This window comes from Aristolochia californica, unplaced genomic scaffold, assembly GCF_029961685.1.
Source record: "Aristolochia californica isolate CCGP_79_NKW_82.1479 unplaced genomic scaffold, dmAriCali1.0.hap1 SCAF_2, whole genome shotgun sequence".
Lineage (NCBI taxonomy): Eukaryota > Viridiplantae > Streptophyta > Magnoliopsida > Piperales > Aristolochiaceae > Aristolochia > Aristolochia californica.
Window position 1 is genome coordinate 39,737,069 of NW_027181881.1, and position 15,863 is coordinate 39,752,931.

At 41.2% G+C, this 15,863-nt stretch overlaps 1 pseudogene; it reads left to right on the top strand.

Annotated features, from left to right (window-relative positions):
- The first annotated feature begins 6,426 nt into the window (after nt 1–6,426).
- On the top strand, nt 6,427–14,925 carry LOC137955050 (nuclear pore complex protein NUP98A-like; annotated as a pseudogene).
- Nucleotides 14,926–15,863: the final 938 nt, after the last annotated feature.

The following is a 15,863-nucleotide window of genomic DNA, read 5'->3' on the forward strand; positions in this document are numbered from 1 at the left end:
CGAAACAGGGTCCCTTCACGGCGGCGAAACAGGGTCTTTCACGGCAAAAACATGGGAGACGATTTACCTAAGTTAAAAAAGGTAAATTGAGATTGATTTTCCTAAGTTCATAAAGTTAGAATTTTATTATTAAATTACCTGTGTGAATAGTGTCTGAACTCATTTGTGAGAGAAAAAGAATTTTGTTTCCAACTTAGAGTGGTTGGAGATGAAATTCTTGGTTCTTTACGGAGAGTAAACCCGTGTACGTGCTGGATTCATCAGTATCTTTCCGAGTTACTAGATCCATGGCTAGGGACCATAACAACTTGGTATCAGAGCAGGGTAACCCAGCAGAGAGAAGCACCAATGAATACTTTGAATTGCTTGAAAGAAAATTTGATACTGTCCTAGAGAGGTTCTCAAAAATTGATATCGATATGGAGACCTTGAAGGGAAGGATGGATAGCATGGAGAATGGTCTAACTACTGGCAAGAAATTTGTTGCATTGGAGGAAAAGTTCACTCTCAGTTTGGAAGCCTTGAAAGGAAGGATGGATAATATGGAGACTGGTCTGAGCACTGGCAAAAACCCAATTTCGGGAGACCATTCGCAGATCAGAGGGGTAGATCAGTTTACTAGACACACGAGTTTCTCGGGTCAGTAAGGACCCATCATTCCGGGAGGATACCTCAAACAGGGGGAGGCACTGTACCCCTCATTCCAGATCAGAGAGGAGGGGACCATTCGTTTAACAGAGGGGGAGATGAATTTTCGAGGCGCACGAGTTTCTCGGGACAGCAAGGACCCCTCATTCCGGGGGGACACTTCTACCAGGGGGGAGGCACTGTTCCTAGGTATACTAAAATGGAATTCCCTACTTATAATGGGTCAGAAGACCCTTTGATATGGTTGTATCGATGCGAAAAAAATTTTAGCCATCAGCGAATCCCAACCTATGACCGAGTCAACGTAGCTGTTTTCCACTTACTAGGGGAAGCACAACTTTGGTACCAGCTAGTTGAGGTTGATAGCGAGGTGGTAGATTGGGATGAATTCAAGCGACTGTGTTCTCTCCGTTTTGGTCCTCCGGCTTACAGTAACCCTTTGGGAGATTTGGTTTTACTATGCCAAACTGGGGCCGTGGAGTAATATCAAAAATTGTTCCAGGAAAAATTAGCACGAGCCAGCAGTATGGTACAAGTGGATCAGCAAGTGCCGTTATTTACAGTAGGACTGACGGAGGCCTTAAAGCTTGAGGTAGAGCTCTATGCACCTGTTGACTTATCCAGTGCTATGAATATAGCTCGTGCTTTAGAATTGCGACAGCAGGCACAGCACAGACGACCTCCAGGGTCAGGGGAGCGCATTCCTCCGAGAAACAACCCGGGTATTACTTTGATAGGGGATCCGAGATCTAGTCATCCTACAACTCCTTATATAAAAAAATTGACAAGTGCTGAGATGGCAGAACGGCGGGCTAAGAATCTATGTTACAATTGTGATGAACCATATCGGGTTGGGCATCAGTGCAAAAGATTATTTTTGATCGATAAGGTTGAAGATAAGGATATCGAGGTGACAGAGGATATGATTGAGGAAGAACCACTGGACATCTCCCTGCATGCCATTACTGGGCAGCAATCGGCCACAACTACGCAAAATGGGAGCGGCTCGACAACTTTCACCAGGTCTACCCAGCTTCCGAGCTTGAGGTCAAGCTCGATCTCCAAGGGGGGGCAGATGTTATGGACTCAATAATACTGAGTCATCTACTTTACTTTTATTATCTATGTTGCTTTTAATTTTGAATTTTATTGATTTGTAATAAAGCTTAAAGGTAGGGGTAGAATTGGGTTTTTTAACCCTAACCTATGTTGATGTTAATTACCCTATTTAAGGGGTAATAATGGAGAAATAAAACCTAAGTTCGGATTTAGCTTAAACTAGAGTACATTAGGTTAATATAGGTTCTCCTCGAGCTCCCTCTTCTGGGATTTTGGGTGTGAACCTTTCCGTCGGCGTTAGAGCTTGTGTGAAGTGGGTTGGGGAGGTTGAGAAGGGAAGAGAAGAGTAAATCTCTACCTGACGGGGTGAAGAGACCTGGTGTTTCATGGAACTAAGGAGGAAGAAGGGTTGCGTGAACCCCTTCTTCAGCCAAGGCGAGGGCGGAGGAGTTGCTGCTTCAACGTGACGGCAAGAGGCTTGCTTCATTCACGGAACTGAGGACGGAAGATGAAGGAAGAGAATCGAATCGTCTGGGAAGAAGAACTCTTCTCCCTTCACGGCGAAACAGGGTCCCTTCACGGCGGCGAAACAGGGTCTTTCACGGCAAAAACATGGGAGACGATTTACCTAAGTTAAAAAAGGTAAATTGAGATTGATTTTCCTAAGTTCATAAGATTAGAATTTTATTATTAAATTACTTGCGTGAATAGTGTCTGAACTCATTTGTGAGAGAAAAAGAATTATGTTTCCGACTTAGAGTGGTTGGAGACGAAATTCTTGGTTCTTTACGGAGAGTAAACCCGTGTATGTGTTGGATTCATCAGTATCTCGCCGAGTTACTAGACCCATGGCTAGGGACCATAACACCATCATTTTCCTTTGGCTCTACACCTGCTTTTGCCCAATCAAGTTCCACATTTTGGAGAACTCTATTTGGCACAATGCCTTCTCCCTTTGGTGCCCAGAATTCTCTTTTTGGAGCCCAACCAACAAAAACCACTTTTGGCAATCCTGGTATTGGCCAGTCTGCCTTTGTGACTCAGCATGGCAGAACGAGAGTTGCACCATATACACCAACAGATGTGGTGGAGAGCGGCGGAGGAACACAACCATCTAGCAAACTTGAGTCTATATCAGATATGTCTGTTTACAAAGAAAAGAGTCACAAAGAATTACGATGGCAAGACTATCAACTAGGAGACAAAAGTAGGCCAAATCCTGCCAGTCTACCTACAAATGGAATTGCTGTCTTTGAAGAAAAGGAGTGCTGGAGAATTGCACTTGTTTGACCAAACATGCTTGTTGTGCCAAACTGGCTTGACTGTGCAGGTGCACTAAAACCAACTCCACTTGCAGGCTGTCTGGCAGGATTTGGTCCACCTTTGTCACCTAGTTGATAGTCTTCCCATCGTAATTCTTCATGACTCTTGTCATTGTAAAAAGGCATAGCTAATATAGACTCCAGTTTTCCAGTTGGATGTGTTCCATTGCCCGCAATCTCCTCAGCTATTGGGGTATAATAGTGCAACTCTACTTCTAGCACCCGGACTCCCTAAGGAAGAACGGCCAAAACTAGGACTACCAAAAGTGGTTGTTGTTGGTTGGGCACCGAAGGGAGAAGGCATTGTGCCAAATGGAGTGCACCAAAATGTGGAACTTGATTGGGCAAAATCGGGTGCAGAGCCAACGCTAAAAGATGGGGTTCTTGAAGCACCAAAAGCTTGTGTAGAATAAGCTCCAAATCTAGGAGTACTCAATGATCCAAAGGCATTGGAACTAGATGATCCAAAAATAGGAGTACTAGGTGCACCAAAAGCAGGGGTAGCGGAAGAAGAAAACACCGGTGTGCTTGTTGACCAAACACAGAGCATGTGCTACCAAATGTTGGAGTTGACGTAGAGAAAAAAGCATGAGCCATGTTCACACCAAAAGACAGAGTGTTTGACTTAGAGGCCCTTGTGCAATTCAACAACAAAGAGGTTATAGTGTACAGAAATGAATGAAAGAAGCCTCCAGTGGGTTAGGGCCTTAACTAGCCTACAGAGGTCACCCTTCTCAACATCAAATGCTTTAATAAGAAAACTGGCAAACAATACACAAACGGCCCAAAGGTGGAAAAGTACAAGGAAATGTTGCAGAAGAAAGTTTAGGACAAGGGTGCTGAGCTTGTTTCTTATGACCCTATGAAAGGGGAGTGAAAATTTTGAGTGAACCACTTCAGCCGCTATGAACTCGGGGATGAAGCTTCCCTCCATGTCAATGTGAAATTATGATTGTTGTGTATCAGGAAAACATGGATTGATTTAGAGAAGCAAAGGGAGGATTGCCTCGATGATCTACAATGTTGTTACAAATCGTTTAGAAAGTTGAGTCATTATGATGCTACTAAAAAAATTTCTTCTGCCTGACCTTTGCTGCTTCAAATGTTGATTTCTCTTTCTATAAGAATCTGAAATCAAATATTCTTTTTGACATGGAAACTAGACTCAAATATATTTCCCAAGGTATATAATTTTCTATATTAAAATATGTTAAGGGAGTAAAACATAAAATAAAGAGAGGAATTGGGAACAAGACTAAAGGAAAAATGAGAAGCTGCCTTTTTTTATTTTTCTTTGTCTTCTTCTTCTTCTTCTTCTTTCCTTTCTTCTCTATCTTCTACTCCTTTTCCATCTCAGATATTTTCCATCTCTAATACTATGTTGATTTCTAGGGACAACTCATAAACTCAACAGATCTCATGGGAAGGAGAGAAGAGAGGAACACACTGTTTTGCGAGAGAGGAGACAAGAAATCATGGGAAAGAGAAGATGAAAAGAGAGAGAGGTATAAGAATGAATTTGAGCCAAGAGGAAGAGCCTTGAATTCTCGGCCGCATGCCTTGATGATGTATTTTTAGCAATAACTACAATGCCCTTAGGGCTATATGCTTCAAAAGAAAAAATACATGAGAGCACATACAACAGCTTGCATTATTACAATTATATGCCATCTCTATAAAATTTCTACTTATGTACTAGCCATGCCACCACAACACACATGGGTTTTTTTAAAAAACTTTTTCTAAGAGCTCCAAAGCCCTAATACTCCCTTCCTTATTGATTTTTGAGTGATTCCCACTCAAGTCCAAGGCTAAAACCCTATCTTCACAACCTTTTCACCAAAACCAAACTTTCTTCAATGCTGACGAAAAAACTTATGGCAAGGAAGTCTAACCCATCCAAGGAACTAGTAATATGAGAGGAAATGCCAATTGGAGGGAGAATTTCCCCTAGAGACTTCAACAGAGTAAGTACTTCAAGAGCATCATCCCCAAAAGTATTGTTGAACCTTACAAAATCGTCTACTAGATTGGCCAACTTTCTCTTGAAACTACACGCTAGAAGGGCAGACAACAAAATTTTCAACAGTTTAGTCATCGAGGCAATCCTCCCCTTGATTCTCTACATTAATTCGTGCTTTGCTGTTACACAACAATCATAATTTCACTTTGACACGGGCAGCACCAGCAGGGAAGCTTCATCCCCGGAATCATTACGGCTGAAGTGCTTCACTCTAAATTTCCACTCCCCTTTCACTGGGTCATAAGAAACAAACTCAACACCCTAGTCCTCATCTTTCTTCTTCAACATTTCCATGTATTCTTTCACCTTTTGGTCATTTGTATATTGTAGGCCAGTTTTCTTAATAAAGCATAAAATGTTGAGAAGGGTGACCTTTGTAGGCTTGTTAAGGCCCTGGACCTCTGAAGGCTTCTTGATTTCATCAATGTAAACTATAACCTCTTTGTTGTTGAATTGTGAGAGGCCCTATAAGTCCAGCCCTCCAGCATTGGTGTGAACATGGCTTACTCTTTAGGCTCAACATCAACTCCTCTCTTCTCTCCTTCCCGTGAGATCTGTTGAGTTAATGAGTTGTCCCTAGAAATCAACATAGTATTAGAGCAGGAATATATCTGAGATGGAAAAGGAGAAGAAGATGGAGAAGAAGGAAAGGAAGAAGAACAAGAAGAAGACAAAGAAAAAGAAAAAAGGGCAGCTTCTTGTTTTTCCATTAGTCTTCTTCCAAATTCCTCTCTTTTATTTTATATTTCACTCCCTTAACATATTTTAATATAGAAAATTATATACCTTGGGAAATATATTTGAGTCTAGTTTCCATGTCAAAAAGAATATTTTATTTCAGATTCTCCTAGTAAGATAAATCGGCATTTGAAGCAGCAAAGGTCAAGCAGAAGAAAATTTTCTAGGAGGAAAGACTTAACTTTCTGAACGGTTTGTAACAACATTGTAGATCACCGAGGCAATCCTCCCTTTGCTTCTCTAAATCAATCCATGTTTTCCTTAAACACAATAATCATAATTTCACATGGACACGGTCAGCACCAATAGGGAAGCTTCATCCCCGAGTTCATAGCGGGTGAAGTGGTTCACTCTAAATTTTCACTCCCCTTTCACAGGATCATAAGAAAAAAACTCAGCACCTTGTCTTAAACTTTCTTCTACAAATTTCCTTGTACTTTTCCACCTTGGGCCTTTTGTGTATTGTTGGCCAGTTTTCTTATTAAAGTATTTGATGTTAAGAAGGGTGACCTCTGTAGGCATTTAAGGGCATGGCCCATTGGAGGCTTCTTGCTTTCATCTTCATACACTCTAACCTCTTTGTTGTTGAATTTCAGAAGGGCCTCTAAGTCAAGCACTCCATATTTTAGTGTGAACATGGCTCATGCTTTTGGCTCTACGTCATTGCCAACATTTGGTCGCACAGGCTTTGTGTTTGTGTCATCAACACACTGGTGTTTGCTTCCTCAGCTACCCTGCTTTCAGTGAATCTTGTACTCCTGTGTTTGGATCTTCTAGTGCCACTGCCTTTGGGTCATCGAGTACACCTGCATTTGGAGCTTCTTCTACACCACCTTTTGGTGTTTCAAGCACCCCAACTTTTAGCTTTGGCTCTACACCTTCTTTTGCCAAATCAAGTTCCACATTTGGGAGCGCTCTATTTGACACAATGCCTTCTCCTTTTGGAGCCCAGAATTCTCTTTTTGGAGCCCAACCAACGAAAACCACTTTAGGCAATCCTGGTATTGGTCAGTCTGCCTTTGGGAGTCAGCATGGCAAAAGGAGAGTTGCATCATATACACCAACAAGTGAGGTGGATGGCGGCAGAGGAACACAACCATTTGGAAAACTTGAGTCTATATCAGATATGCTTGTTTACAAAGAAAAGTGTCATGAAGATTTATGATGGGAAGGCTATACTCTTGGAGACAAAAGTGGCCCAAATCCTGCCAGTCGGCCTACAAGTGCACTTGGTGTCTTTGAAGAAATAGGGTAGGTTGAAGAAGTGCTAGAGAAGGTTTTGCACTTGTTTGACCAAACATACTTACTGTGCCAAACTGGCTTGACTGTGCATGTGCACTAAAACCAACTCCACTTGCAGGTTGTCTGGCAGGATTTGGTCCATCTGTGTCACCTAATTGATAGTTTTCCCATCATAATTCTTCATGACTCTTGTCTTTTTAAAAAGGCATAGCTGATACAAACTCCAGTTTTCCAGTTGGATGTGTTCCACTGTCCCACCCACCCTCAGCTATTGGGGAATATTGCTGCAACTGTGCTCCCACCACCCTGACTCCCTAAGGCAGAATGGCAAAAACCAGGAGTTCCAAAAGTGGTTGTTGTTAGCTGGGCACCAAAAGGAGAATTTTTGGCACCGAACGGAGAAGGCATCGTGCCAATTGGAGTGCTCCCAAATGTGGAACTTGATTAGGCAAAAGTGGGTATAGAGCCAAAGCAAAAATATGTGGTGCTTGAAGCACCAAAACCTGGTGTAGAAGAAGCTCCAAATGCAGGTGTACTCAATGAGCCAAAGGCAGTGGCACTTGATGATCCAAAAATAGGAGTACTAGATACACCAAAAGCTGGGGTAGCTGACAAAGCAAACACCAGTGTGCTTGACGACCCAAAGACATAGCCTGTGCTACCAAATGTAGGAGTTGACGTAGAGCCAAAAGCATGAGCCATGTTCACACCAAAAGACGGAGTGGTTGACTTAGAGGCCCTTGTGCAATTCAACAACAAAGAGATTATAGTGTAAATGGATGAAAGCAAGAAGCTTCCAGTGGGCTGGCCTTAACAAGCCCACAGAGGTCACCCTTCTCAACATCAAATGCTTTAATAAGTAAACTGGCCAACAATACACAAACGGTCCAAAGGTGGAAAAGTACAATGAAATGATTTATAAGAAAGTTGAGGACAATGGGGCTGCGTTTGTTTCTTATGACCCTATGAAAGGGGAAACCAAAATTAGAGTGAACCACTTCAGGCGCTATGAACTTGGGGATGAAGCTTCCCTACTGGTGCTGCCAGTGTTAATGTGAAATTATGATTGTTGTGTATCAGGAAAACAAGGATTAATGTAGAGAAGCAAAGGGAGGATTGCCTTGGTGACCTACAATGTTGTTACAAACCGTTCAGAAAGATGAGCTTGTTATTTCAACTAGAAATTTTTCTTCTACCTGACCTTTGCGGCTTCAAATGGCAATGTCTCTTTCTAGAAAAATCTGATTTCAAATATTCTTTTTGACATAGAAACTAGACTCAAATATATTTCCAATGGTATATAATTTTCTATTTTAAAATATGTTAAGGGAGTGAAATATAAAAAAATAAAGGAATAGGAAAGAAGACTAGAGGAAAAACGAGAAGCTGCCCTTTTTTTCTTTTTCTTTTACTTTATCTTTTTCTTCATCTTCTTCCTTCCCTTCTTCTCCATCTTTTTCTCCTTTTCCATTTCAGATATTTTCCTGCACTATTACTATGTTGATTTCTAGGGACAACACATAAACTCAACAGATCTCATGGGAATGAGAGAAGAGAGGAACACTAAGTCTTGGGAGAGAGGAGACAAGAAACCATGGGAAAGAGAAGAGGAAAAGAGAGAGAGGTACAAGAACGAATTTGAGACAAGAGGAAGAGATTTGAATTCTCAGCCCCTTGAGGTTGTGTTTATGGTTGTGTTAATGTGTTTGCAATGACTACAATGTCCTTAGGGCTACATGTGTCAAAAAGAAAAATACATGAGAGCATACATTACAGCTTGAATTATTACATTTATATGTCATCTCCATAAAAGTTCTACTTATTTACTAGCCATGCCACCATTACACACATGGGTTTTATTAAAAACACGTTTTCTAAGAGCTCCAAAGCCCTAATCCTCCCTTCTTTCTTGATTTTTGAGTGATTCCCACTCCAGTTCAAGGTGAAAACCCTCTCTTCACTCGCTTTTCATCAAAACCGAACTTTCTACAATGTTGAGGACAAAACTTATGGCAAGGAAGTCTACCCCATCCAAGAAACAAGAAATATGAGAGGAAATGCCCAATTGGAGGGAGCATTCCCCCACAAGACTTCAACGGTGTAAGTACTTCAAGAGCTTCATCTCCAAAAGTATTGTTGAACCATGTAAAATTGATCTTACATTTTTCAAAAGAGAGATACCCTACTTTGAGAGGCTATTTAGGCCTTACATGGGTCTCTTGGTATATGAGTAAGGCATTTAACCACTCTTGGTAAAAGTCTTTTACAAAAATCTCCAAGTAGTGGAAGTCACCCATGCACCTTGAGGCTAACGAGTTACGTTTCCGTGGAACATCGACTACTGGATTGGCCAAGTTTTTCTTGAAACTAAGAGCTAGATGGGCAAACAACCAAATTTTCAATAGTGTAGGTCACCAATACAATCCTCCCTTTGCTTCTCTACATATATTTGTGCTTTCTTGTTACACAACAATCATAATTTCTCTTTGACACAGGCAGCACCATCAAGGAAGCTTCATCCTCAGAATCATTGCGGCTGAAGTGCTTCACTATAAATTTCCACTCCCCTTTCACAGGGTCATAAGAAACAAACTCAGCACCCTGGTCTTCAACTTTATTCTTCATCATTTCCTCGTATTTTTCCACCTTTGGGTCGCACATGTATTGTTGGCCAGGGTTCTTATAAGAGCATAACATGTTGAGAAGGGTGACTTTGCAGTCTCGTTAAGGCCTTGTCCCATTGAAGGCTTCTTGATTTCATCCATGTAATCTATAACCTCTTTGTTGTTGAATTGCGCAAGGCCCTCTAAGTCAAGCACTCCAGCATTGGTGTGAACATGGCTCATTATTTTGGCTCTATGTCAACTCCAACATTTGGTAGCACAAGCTTTGTGTTTGGGTCATCAAGCACACTGGTGTTTGCTTCGTCAGCTACCCCAGTTTTTTGTGCATCTAGTACTCTTGTTTTTTTATCTTCTAGTGACACTGCCTTTGGTTCCTCTAGTACACCTGCATTTGGAGCTTCTTCTACACCAGCTTTTGGTGCTTCAAGCACCCCAACTTTTTCCTTGGGCTCTACACCTGCTTTTTCCCAATCAAGTTCCACATTTGGGAGAACTCTATTTGGCCCAATGCCTCTCCCTTTGGTGCCCAGCATTCTTTTATGAGAGCCCAACCAACAAAAATCACTTTTGGCAATCCTGGTATTGGCCAGCCAGCCTTTGGGACTACGCATGGCAGAACGGGAGTTGCACCATATACACCAACAGATGAGGTGGATAGGGGCAGAGGAACACAACCAACTTGCAAACTTGAGTCTATATCAAATATGCATGTTTACAAAGAAAAGAGTCATGAAGAATTACGATGGTAAGACTATCAACTAAGAGACAAAATTAGGTCACATCCTGCCAGTCGGCCTACAAATGGAATCGTTGTCTTTAAAGAAAAGGGGTTGGTTGAAGAAGCGTTGGACAATTTCACTTGTTTGACCAAACATGCTAGTTGTACCAAACTGGCTTGACTATATGCAGGTGCACTAAAACCAACTCCACTTGCAAACTGTCTGGTAAGATTTGATCCACCATTGTCACCTACTTGATAGTCTTCCCAACATAATTCTTCGTGACTCTTGTCATTGTAAAAAGGTAGAGCTGATATAGACTCCAGTTTTCCAGTTGGATGTGTTCCACTACCCCCAACCACCTCAGTTATTGGGGAATATTGGTGCAACTTTGCTTCCAGCACCCTGACTCCCTAAAGAAGAACGGCCAAAACTAGGACTAACAAAAGTGCTTGTTGTTGGCTGGGAACCGAAGGGAGAAAGCATCATGCAAAATGGAGTGCATCCAAATGTGGAACTTGATTGGGAAAAATCGGGTGCAGAGCTAAAGCAGAAAGATGGGGTGCATGAAGCACCAAAAGCTTGTGTAGAAGAAGCTCCAAATGCAGGAGTACTCAGTGAGCCAAAGGGATTGAAACTAGATGATCCAAAAATAGAAGTACTAGGTGCACCAAAAGCAGGGGTAGCAGAAGAAGAAAACACCGGTGTGCTTGTTGACCCAAACACAGAGCATGTCCTACCAAATGTTGAAGTTGATGTAGAGCCAAAAGCATGAGTCATGTTCACACCAAAAGACGGAGTTCATGACTTAGAGGCCCTTGAGCAATTCAACAACAAAGAGGTTATAGTGTACATAGATGAAAGCAAGAAGCCTTCAGTGGGCCGGGGCCTTAACAAGCCTACAGAGGTCACCCTTATCAACATCAAATGCTCTAATAAGAAAACTGGCCAACAATACACAGACAGCCCAAAGGTAGAAAAGTACAAGGCAATGTTGTAGAAGAAAGTTGAGGACAAGGGTGCTGAGTTTTTTGCTTGTGACCCTGTGAAAGGGGAGTGGAAATTTAGAGTGAACCACTTCAGCTGCTATGAACTCGGGGATGAAGCTTCCCTACCTGTGCTGCCCGTGTCAATGTGAAATTATGATTATTGTGTATCAAGAAAACATGGATTGATTTAGAGAACCAAAGGGAGGATTGCCTCGGTGATCTACAGTGTTGTTACAAACCGTTCAGAAAGTTGTCTTTTTGTTGCTACTAGAAATTTTTTTTCTGCTTGACCTTTGCTGCTTCAAATGTCGATTTCTTTTTCTAGAAGAATATGAAACCAAATAATCTTTTTGACATGGAAACTAGACTCAAATATATTTCCCAATGTATATAATTTTCTATATTAAAATATGTTAAGGAAGTGAAACATAAAATAAAGAGAGGAATTGCTAAGAAGACTAAAGGAAAAATGGGAAGCTGCCCTTTTTCCTTTTCTTTGTCTTCTTGTTCTTCTTCTTCTTCCTTCCCTTCTTCTCCATCTTCTTCTCCTTTTCCATCTCAGATATTTTCCAGCTCTAATACTATGTTGATTTCTAGGGACAACTCATAAACTCAACAGATCTCATGGGAAGGAGAGGAAAGAGGAACACAAAGTTTTGGGAGAGAAGAGACAAGAAACCGTGGAAAAGAGAAGAGGAAAAGAGAGAGAGGTATAAGAATGAATTTGAGCCAAGAGGAAGAGCCTTAAATTCTTGGCCCCATGGTTTGAGGCTATATTTATAGTTATGTGAAGGTGTTTGCAATAACTACAATGCCCTTAGGGCTACATGCTTCAAAATAAAAAATACATGAGAGCACATACAACAGCTTGCATTATTACAATTATATGTCATCTCTATAAAATTTCAACTTATTAACTAGCCATGCCATCACTACACACATGGGTTTTTTTTAAAAACGTTTTCTAGGAGATCCAAAGCCCCAATCCTTCATTCCTTATTGATTTTTGAGTGATTCCCACTCAAGTCCAAGGCTAAAACCCTATCCTCACAAGATTTTCGTCAAAACAATACACAGACGGCCCAAAGGTGGAATAGTACAAGGAAATGATGAATAATAAAGTTGAGGACAATGGGGATGCATTTTTTTCTTATGACCCTGTGCAAGGGGAGTGCAAAATTAGATGGAACCACTTCGAACTCGGGGATGAAACTTTTCTACTGGTGCTGCCAATGTTAATGTGAAATTATAATTGACGTGTATCAAGAAAACAAGGATTGATGTAGAGAAGCGAAGGGAGGATAGCCTCAGTGACCTACAATGTTGTTACAAACCGTTCAGAAAGTTGAGCTTTCTGTTGCTACTAGAAATTTTTCTTCTACTTGACCTTTGCTGTTTCAAATATTGATGTCTCTTTGTAGAAAAATCTGATTTAAAATATTCTTTTTTACATGGAAACTAGACACAAATATATTTCCAAAGGTATATAATTTTCTGTATTAAAATATGTTAAGGGAGTGAAATATAAAATAAAAGAGAGGAATAGAAAGAAGACAAGAGGAAAAACAAGAAGCTGCCCTTTTTTCTTTTTCTTTTTCTTTAAATTTTTCATCATCTTCTTCCTCCCCTTATTCTCCATCTTCTCCTTTTCCATCTCAGATATTTTCCTACTCTATAACTATGTTGATTTCTAGGGACAACACATAAACTCAACAAATCTCATGGGAAGGAGAGAAGAGAGGAACACTAAGTCTTGGGAGAGAGGAGACAAGAAACCATGGGAAAGAGAAGAGGACAAGAGAGAGAGGTAAAAGAACGAATTTGAGCAAGAGGAAGAGATTTTAATTCCTTGAGGTTGTATTTATAGTTGAGTTAAGGTGTTTGCAATGACTACAATGCCCTTAGGGCTACATGCTTCAAAATAAAAAATACATGAGAGCATATACAACAGCTTGCATTATTGAAATTATGTGTCATCTCTATAAAAGTTCTACTTATTTACTAGCTATGCCACCACTACACACATGGGTCTGTCTTAAATAACATTTTCTAGGAGCTCCAACCCCTAATCCTCCCTTCCTTCTTGATTTTTGAGTGATTCCCACTCAAGTCAAATGCTAAAACCCTCTCTTCACCCACTTTTCATCAAAACCGAACATTCTACAATGTAAAGGACAAAATTTAAGGCAAGAAAGTCTACCCCATCTAGGGAACCAGAAATATGATTGGAAATGCCCAATTCGAGGGAGCATTTCCCCACAAGACTTCAATGGGGTAAATACTTCAAGAATTTCGTCTCCAAAAGCATTATTGAACCTTGCAAAATCGATCTAACATTTTTAAAAAGACAGATACACGACTTTGAGATGCTATTTAGGCCTTACATGGGTCTCTTGGTATATGAGTAAGGTGTTTAACCACCTTGAGGCAAACGAGTTACGTTATCCTTGGAACAAAATCTACTGGATTAGCCATGTTTCCCTTGAAACAACAAGCTAGACGGCAAAAAACACAATTTTTAACAGTGTCGGTCACCGAGGCAATCCTCCCTTTTCTTCTCTACATCAATCCATGTTTTTCTATTACACAACAATCATAATTTCACTTTGACATGGGTAGCACTAGCAGGGAAGCTTCTTCCCCGCAATCATTGCGGCTGAAGAGCTTCACTCTAAATTTCTACTCCCCTTTCTCTGGGTCATACGTAGTAAACTCAGCGCCCTCGTCCTCAACTTTTTTCTTCAGCATTTCCTTGTATTTTTCCTCTTTCATTTGTGTATAGTTGGCCAGTTTTCTTATTAAAACATAAAATGTTGAGAAGGGTGACCTTTGCAGGCTTGTTAAGGCCCTAGCCTACTGAATGCTTCTTACTTTCATCCATGTAAACTATAATGTCTTGTTGTTGAATTACGTGAGGCCCTCTAAGTCAAGCACTCCAGCATTGGTGTGAACATAGGTCATTCTTTATGCTCTATGTCAACTCCAACATTTGGTAGCACAGGCTCTGTGTTTGGGTCATCAAGCACACTGGTGTTTGCTTCCTCAACTACCCTTGCTTTTGGTGCATCTAGTACTCCTATTTTTGGATCTTCTAGTGCCTCGGCCTTTGGCACATCGAGTACACCTGCATTTTCAGCTTCTTCCACACCACCTTTTGGTGCTTCAAGCACCCCATCTTTTAGTTTTGGCTCTGCACCTAATTTTACCCAATCAAGTTCCACATTTGTGAACACTCTACTTCACACAATACCTTCTCCCTTTGGTGCCCAAAATTCTCTTTTCGGAGCCTAACCAACAAAAATCACTTTTGGCAATCCTGGTATTGGCCAGTCTGCCTTTGGGAGTCAGCATGGCAGAAGGAGAGTTGCACCATATACACCAATAGCTATTGTGGATGGCGGCAGAGGAACACAATCAACTGGCAAACTTGAGTCTATATCAGATATGCCTGTTTACAAAGAAAAGAGTCATAAAGAATTACGATGGGAAGACTATCAACTAGGAGACAAACGTGGGTCAAATCCTGCCAGTCGACCTACAAGTGGAATTGTTGTCTTTTGAAGAAAAGGGTTCGGTTGAAGAAGTGCAGGAGAAGGGGTTTGCACTTGTTTGACCAAACATGCTTGTTGTGCCAAACTGGCTTGACTGTTCAGGTGCACTAAAACCAACAACACTTGTAGGTTGTCAGGTAGGATTTGGTCCACCTTTGTCACCTAGTTTAAAGTCTTCCCATCATAATTCTTCATTAATCTTGTCTATGCAAAAAGGCATAACTGATATAGACTCAAGTTTTCCAGTTGGATGTGTTCCACTACCCCCAACCACCACTGTTATTGGGGTATATTGGTGCAACTCTGCTACCACCACCCTGACTCCCTAAGGCAGAATGGCCAAAACCAGAACTATGAAAGTGGTTGTTGTTGACTTGGCACCGAAGGGTGAAGGCATCGTGCCAAATGGAGTGCACCCAAATGTGGAACTTGATTGGGAAAAGTGGGTGCAAAGCCAAAACTTAAAGTTGAGGTCCTTGAAGCACCAAAAGTTGGTGTAGAAGAAGTTCCAAATGCGGGAGTACGCAATGAGCCAAAGGTAATGAAACTAGATGATACAAAAATAAGAGTACTAGATGCACCACAAATAGTGGTAGCTGAAGAAGCAAGCACCAATGTGCTTGTTGACCCAAACACAGAGCCTATGCTACCAAATGTAGGAGATGAAGTAGAGAAAAAAGCATGAGCCATGTTCACACCAAAAGACAGAGTGCTTGACTTAGAGTCCCTTATGCAATTCTACATCAAAGAGGTCGTAGTGTACATGGATGAAAACAAGAAGCCTCCAATAGGCCAGGGCCTTAACAAGCCTGTAGAGGTCACCCTCCTCAACATCAAATGCTTTAATAAGAAAACTGGCCAACAATACACAGATGGCCCAAAGGTGGAAAAGTACAAGGAAATGTTGCAGAAGAAAGTTGAGGACAAGGGTGTTGAGTTTGTTTCTTA